The sequence below is a fragment of the Brachycentrus maculatus genome, unplaced genomic scaffold (assembly GCF_059751285.1).
Source record: "Brachycentrus maculatus isolate JH-2025_06_01 unplaced genomic scaffold, ASM5975128v1 h1tg000324l, whole genome shotgun sequence".
In the NCBI taxonomy this organism is placed as follows: domain Eukaryota; kingdom Metazoa; phylum Arthropoda; class Insecta; order Trichoptera; family Brachycentridae; genus Brachycentrus; species Brachycentrus maculatus.
The window spans coordinates 743,570-749,823 of record NW_028281073.1 but is presented as its reverse complement, the minus strand read 5'-3'; positions in this window follow the sequence as shown (position 1 = coordinate 749,823).

The following is a 6,254-nucleotide window of genomic DNA, read 5'->3' as shown; positions in this document are numbered from 1 at the left end:
GAGCATCCCCAGAGAAAGTCGGACACCAATTGTTGTACTCCCGGAAAGGTTAATGTAAGTTTTACTTAGTAAATATTTTATGTATTATTGTTAAATCAAATACGGATTTTTTGAGTCTACTAAGTTGTATTTCATATATAATACTATAATAAAACCCTTATCCGCACCTCAATGGTGCATAGGGCACTGCTTCATATAAACGCAGTGTTATCTTGATCGTTTACACATGAAGGAAAGGTGATCAGCCCTCCGCTTCAGATACCACAAAATCAGTTCTGTCCATGTTTCTCCCGATGTAAATACATAGTCTTTCCGCACATGTTGACATATTTAACTTGACATTGTATTTGAAAAAAGGTGTAATAACGTTGTTGCTGCACCAAATGAGCGATATGGTGCTTGAAAATGTTGCGAAATGCATCGAAACACATCGGCTGTCCAAATTCAAAACACAGTAAGGGACATTTTTTTTGTAGTACGTTTTTTTTGCATTTTTGGACGTAGTAGATTCTACATCATTCGAACATCTATCAAACATCGTTTTGCCACACATTCGTTTGAGGGATCGCATTTCGACTGCATTCAGTCTGCATTCATCTTTCTTTTGCCAACTCCATGCTTCGCTTCCATACATAAGGGTTGGAACCAGAACTCCATTGTGTACTGCCAGTATAGCTTCCGCTGATAGATTTTTATTTGCTAAAACTGATTTTTTTGGGTATGTATGAGGAGATGCATGAATGTAGAAGAGGCAAAGAATGTTTGCAAAGACAGAGTGGTGTGGCGTTCGATTCTCTCTGCCTACCCCTGCGGAGAAGCGGCGTAGTGGTTAGTTAGTTAGTTAGTTAGTTAGTAGATTCTACTTACTCCAAAAGTGCAAAAAAACGTACTACAAAAAATGTCCCTTACTGTGTTTTAAGTTTGGACAGCCGACATGTCACAAGAGATTTTCAGACATAGTGGTAATTACTAAGTACAATTTTAATTAAAAACAAAATAAATCACTGAAACAACTCGAATGACAATTGACAAAAAAATTAATACATTTTTTTTAAATTTTCTAAATTGTGTAAATTTCAGGCGTTACCCAGTATGCAAAATAATCCAGGTTTGGATGTGGCATACAAATTATATAATGATCTGTCTATAAACCATATCAATTAATTTTTTATCTATGTTTAGACTGCTCTTATAGGAGTATGTGAAATTGTTAAGTACATGTACAGTGGAACCTCTTATAACGAGTAATTCGCATAAAGGGCAGAAAAAAAGGGAAAAGGTTGCTCTCTTACGAGCGACATTTCGCATAAAGAGTCGCAGGGAAAGGGCAAGTCCCTTTTTTATGGCATTCACTTGTGAGCCGAGACTTCAGCGCCAGACAAAACAAAATAATGTTTCTTTTTTGCTTGTTGTACGAATTACCCGTTATGAGAGGTTCCACTGTACTACAATGGAAAAACTTGATTTCTTTTATAAAACCAATGTGATATATTTTTAGTTGTTATATATGCCTTCTAAAGGTTAGTTGAAATCTTTTTTTAAATTCTGAATGTAATTTTTTTTTTGTTAAGGAAAATTGGGTGTCAACACTTTTTAACCTTAAAGCGCCCATGAGCTGTTTGCGAAACAGAGATAATAATCTTATCTTTTACAGGGCCGAGGGCATTGAATGATGCCAATCCATGGTCCCATAAGGGACCACAGGATGAATAAAGGTTAAAATTACAAACCTAAATTTTCCACATTGTGACAAATTGATATTATTTTTGTTATTTATTTCGTATGTGATTGTTGACCAAAGTTTCTACGCATAATTTTCTAGATTATAAGAGTGTTGTGATGTCTGTCAATAAAAACTAAATGTAAATGTTGCCTTTTATTTATATATGACATGTCATAAATCATGTTTTAAACATGTTTTGATATATCGCTCACTCCTTTCAAGAATGTCATAAATCAAAAAATTTGATTTTTCAGGAGAATGCTTTTAAAGTTTAAAAATACAATGTATTAAAAATAAATACCAAGCCACTTATTGAACTTTTTACTGTGCAACAGATCTTTTTAGGTTAAACCTGAAGGTTTTTTCCCCATTTGAAAAATATATAGCATTTAGAAAAAAAATCATTAAATCATACCTTTTCTTCAAAGTGCAAAAACAACACTTTCTGGTACATTTTCTGGACATTCCAAAAACATGCACAACTGAAAATTGACAATTTTTGATTTATGACGTTCTTGAAAGGAGTGAGCGATATATCACGTCATAAATCATATTTTCTATTGGTCGTACATATATACGACCATACTCTTGGAAGGGTTAATTTTATTGATAATGCATTGGAGGTTTGTATAAGTGTTATGTATAAATTTGGGAGGAATTTAGAATGATCGAAATCATAAGTATGATACAGAAAAACACGCATTGTCAAGAGTGGCGGCATATATCGCTCACTCCATTCAACAACGTTATATATCAAAAATCTTCAATTTTCAGTTGTGCATGTTTTCGGAATGCCCGTAAAATGTACTATATCCCAACAAAAGCGGTATATTTTTAACTTAATATTTACCCGCTACAACAGAAAGTGTTGTTTTTGCATTTTGAAGAAAAGGTATTGTTTCATTATTATTTTAATGTACTAAATATTTTTCAAATGGAGAAAAAACATTCAGGTTTTACCTAAAAAGATCTGTTGCACAGTAAAAAGTTCAATAAGTGGCTTGATATTTATTTTCAATACATTTCATTATATTTTTAAACTTTAAAAACGATCTCCTGAAAAATCTAGGTTTTTGATATATGACGTTGTTAAAAGGAGTAAACGATATGTGTTCCTTCAAGTTTCTGATGTTTCTCCATCAATGTAAGCCGATTGGTCAGTCAGCTTCTTAACCCTTTGCCTGTACCACATACGGGCAAAAAATTGACCTTTGCGGATTTAATTCAATCATTCATTCAAACCCTTATCCGCACCCCAATGGTGCATAGGGCACTGCATCATCCAAACGCAGTGTCATCTTGATCATTATCACATAAGGGAAAGGTGATCAGCCCTCCACTTCAGGTACCAGTCCAGGGTAATATGGAATAAATATTAGAGTGAAAAAATCACTAATATTTATTTGACCCCCCTGGGAATCGAACCCGGGACCTCCAGAACGGTAGCCGAGCGTGCTGACCATAACACTACGGAGGCGGACAAAATTTGCAGATTTAATTTGATGGATGCAGATATACTTTGATTGGAAAAAGGAACAGAGGAAGACCGAGAAAAACTTGGCACGATCAAGTATGCCAAATACTTGAAAGTAGTCAGGTTAGGAGTCGAAACAACCGGCGGGTATGTATGAGGAGATGCATGAACGTGGAAGAGGCGAAGAATGTTTGCAAGGACAGTGGTGTGGCGTTATATTCTCTCTGCCTACCCCTGCAAGAAAGCGGCACGATGGTTAGTTAGTTTTATTTTATTTGATGGATATATAATCTCAGCCTTGCATTCTTTCCTTATATCACCATTGCAACATCTATCATACAGGGTTTTGCTGCACTGAGAGATGGCATTCCGACTACATTCAGTCTACTTTCATCCTTCTTCAGCCAACTCCGTGCTTCACCTCGATACATTAGGGTTGCTACCAGTACTGGTTGCGCACTGCCAGTTCAGCTCTCGCTGTTAGGCTCAATTCAGCATTGGTTATTATAATACTAAAATAAAACAACAAAATAGCTTATCAGCATTATTTTAATGCAATCTCTTACAAATACTACTCCTTTCAGTAGTTCAATAGGACAAATTTCATTATAACTTATTTCATACACTTACAGGTATACCAATTGATGAACTATACCCAAATTATTCCATACTTTTATTGCTAATTCACAATATATACAAAATATTAAAAATCAAATGTAATAACGACTTCATCACATATTCAAGAGACTAACTAAAATACTTTTTTTAAATAAAAAATTGAACCTAATATACATCAAAAAAATATCTTATTTATAAAGTTTTTGAAGTGGTCAAGATAAGATTGCAACTGGGACATAATGCATGAATATGTAGGTACATATACATATATATATATATATATATATATATATATATATATATATATATATATATATATATATATATATATATATATATATATATATATATATATAAAACTCAGTATGTGTCCGGTCTAGCACATATATCGTATTGTTGGGTAATATATCCAAAATTAAACAAGGTTTATTTGGTTGAATTCTTCATTTACTTATGTATATGTTAATACGTGACGCGTTTCGTCTTCTTGGGACATTATCAAACACTGAGTGTTTGATAATGTCCAAAGAAGACGAAACGCGTCACGTATTAACATATCGCTCACTCCTTTCAAGAACGTCATAAATCAAAAATTGTCAATTTTCAGTTGTGCATGTTTTCGGAATGCCCAGAAAATGTACTATATCCCAGCAAAAGCGGCATATTTTTAACTTAATATTAATATATATAAATATATATATATATATATATATATATATATATATATATATATATATATATATATATATATATATATATATATATATAAATTCATTTCTATAAAATTATGGCTGGCATGCTAGAATATTATATCATGGAACAAAAGGGACCAAGAAATCATCATAGAACTCAACAACCATAATATCCACATATGTGGAGTGTCAGAAACCAAAACCAAGGACAAGGAACGTCTAAATTCTCCAATATATTTATATATAGTGGAAAATAGAAAGGTCATTTTAAAATGTTACTATTATTGCCATACAATTTCTGCTAACCACCGCACCAATAACGCGGATTGACAAATTTAGTTTTACAAACTTAATTTAGCAAATAATATTTAGTTTTGTGTAAATAAACAATTTAACACATCGCTCACTCCTTACAAGAACGTTATATATCAAAAATCGTCAATTTTCAGTTGTGCCCATGTTTTCGGAATGTCCTAAAAATGTACTATATCCCAGCAAAATTGGCATATTTTTAACTTAATATTTACCAGCTACAGGGCAGAAAACGTTGTTTTTGCATTTTGAAGAAAAGGTATTGTTTAATTATTTTTTTAAATATACTAAATATTTTTCAAATGGAGAAAAAATCTTCAGGTTTTACCTAAAAAGATCTGTTGCACAGTGAAAGGTTTAAGTTGCTTGATATTTATTTTTAAAACATTTTATTGTATTCTTAAACTTTCAAAACGATCTCCTGAAAAATCAAGTTTTTTGATATTTGACGTTGTTGAAAGGAGTGAGCGATAAAATTTCATGGGTAAAAATAGTAGTGAAATATGGCCACGCCATGAACTTCTCATTTTGAGCAATTTTGATTCGAAAAAAAAACCACCAACAGATTTCAACAGTAATTTTGAATTAAAGTAACATTAGTATTTGCTTATACGATTATTCTTATACCACTGAAAAACTTCCCCATATCTCCACAACGGCAATCGTAATTTTTTTAGTTATAATTTTTTTTAAACAAGGACATTTTTGACTTACAGTTTATTGCTAGCAGTTATTCAATTTATAACATTATTTTATCACTTTTTTTTTACAACACCTTGCTTTTTAAAATTGCTCTCCGTCTTTTACAAACTAGACAAGCTTACGCGAATACCGCTAAAACTTCTTTAAGTGGATAATTCTAGTTTTGCCCCAAACACTCTCGTATTATTGCTTATGATACTCCTTCTAACCCTTGTCCGCACCCAATGGTGCATAGGGCACTGCTTCGCACGGAAACAGTGTTATCTTGATCGTTAAACACACAAACCAAAGGCGATCAACCCTGCGCTTCAGACCCCAGTCCAGGGTGACATTTATTGAGTAAATTAAGTAATTAGAATGAATAAAACGCCGATGTTTATTTTGACCCCCCTCCCCCATGGCAATTGAACCCGGAACCTAGGGCATGACAGCAAACACGCTAATTGCTACAATACAGAGGCGGAGGTGACCATATACAAATGTAAATTATGAAAAAATTGCAGTAATAATTATTAAACAATTACTGTAGTGTATTCTGGTAATTTCGTAGATTGGCATAAGCGAGGGACGCGCAAGGAATAGAATCAGGTAAGGAGTTGAGGGGGTGAGGGAGAGGATCAAAGGAAGGGGTCATACGATGGTCAGATTACCGAGGATAGATAGTAATTTAATGGTAAAGGAATAAACACAATTTCTATGTAAACTTTGCTTAAAATTTGGGAAAATCATGATT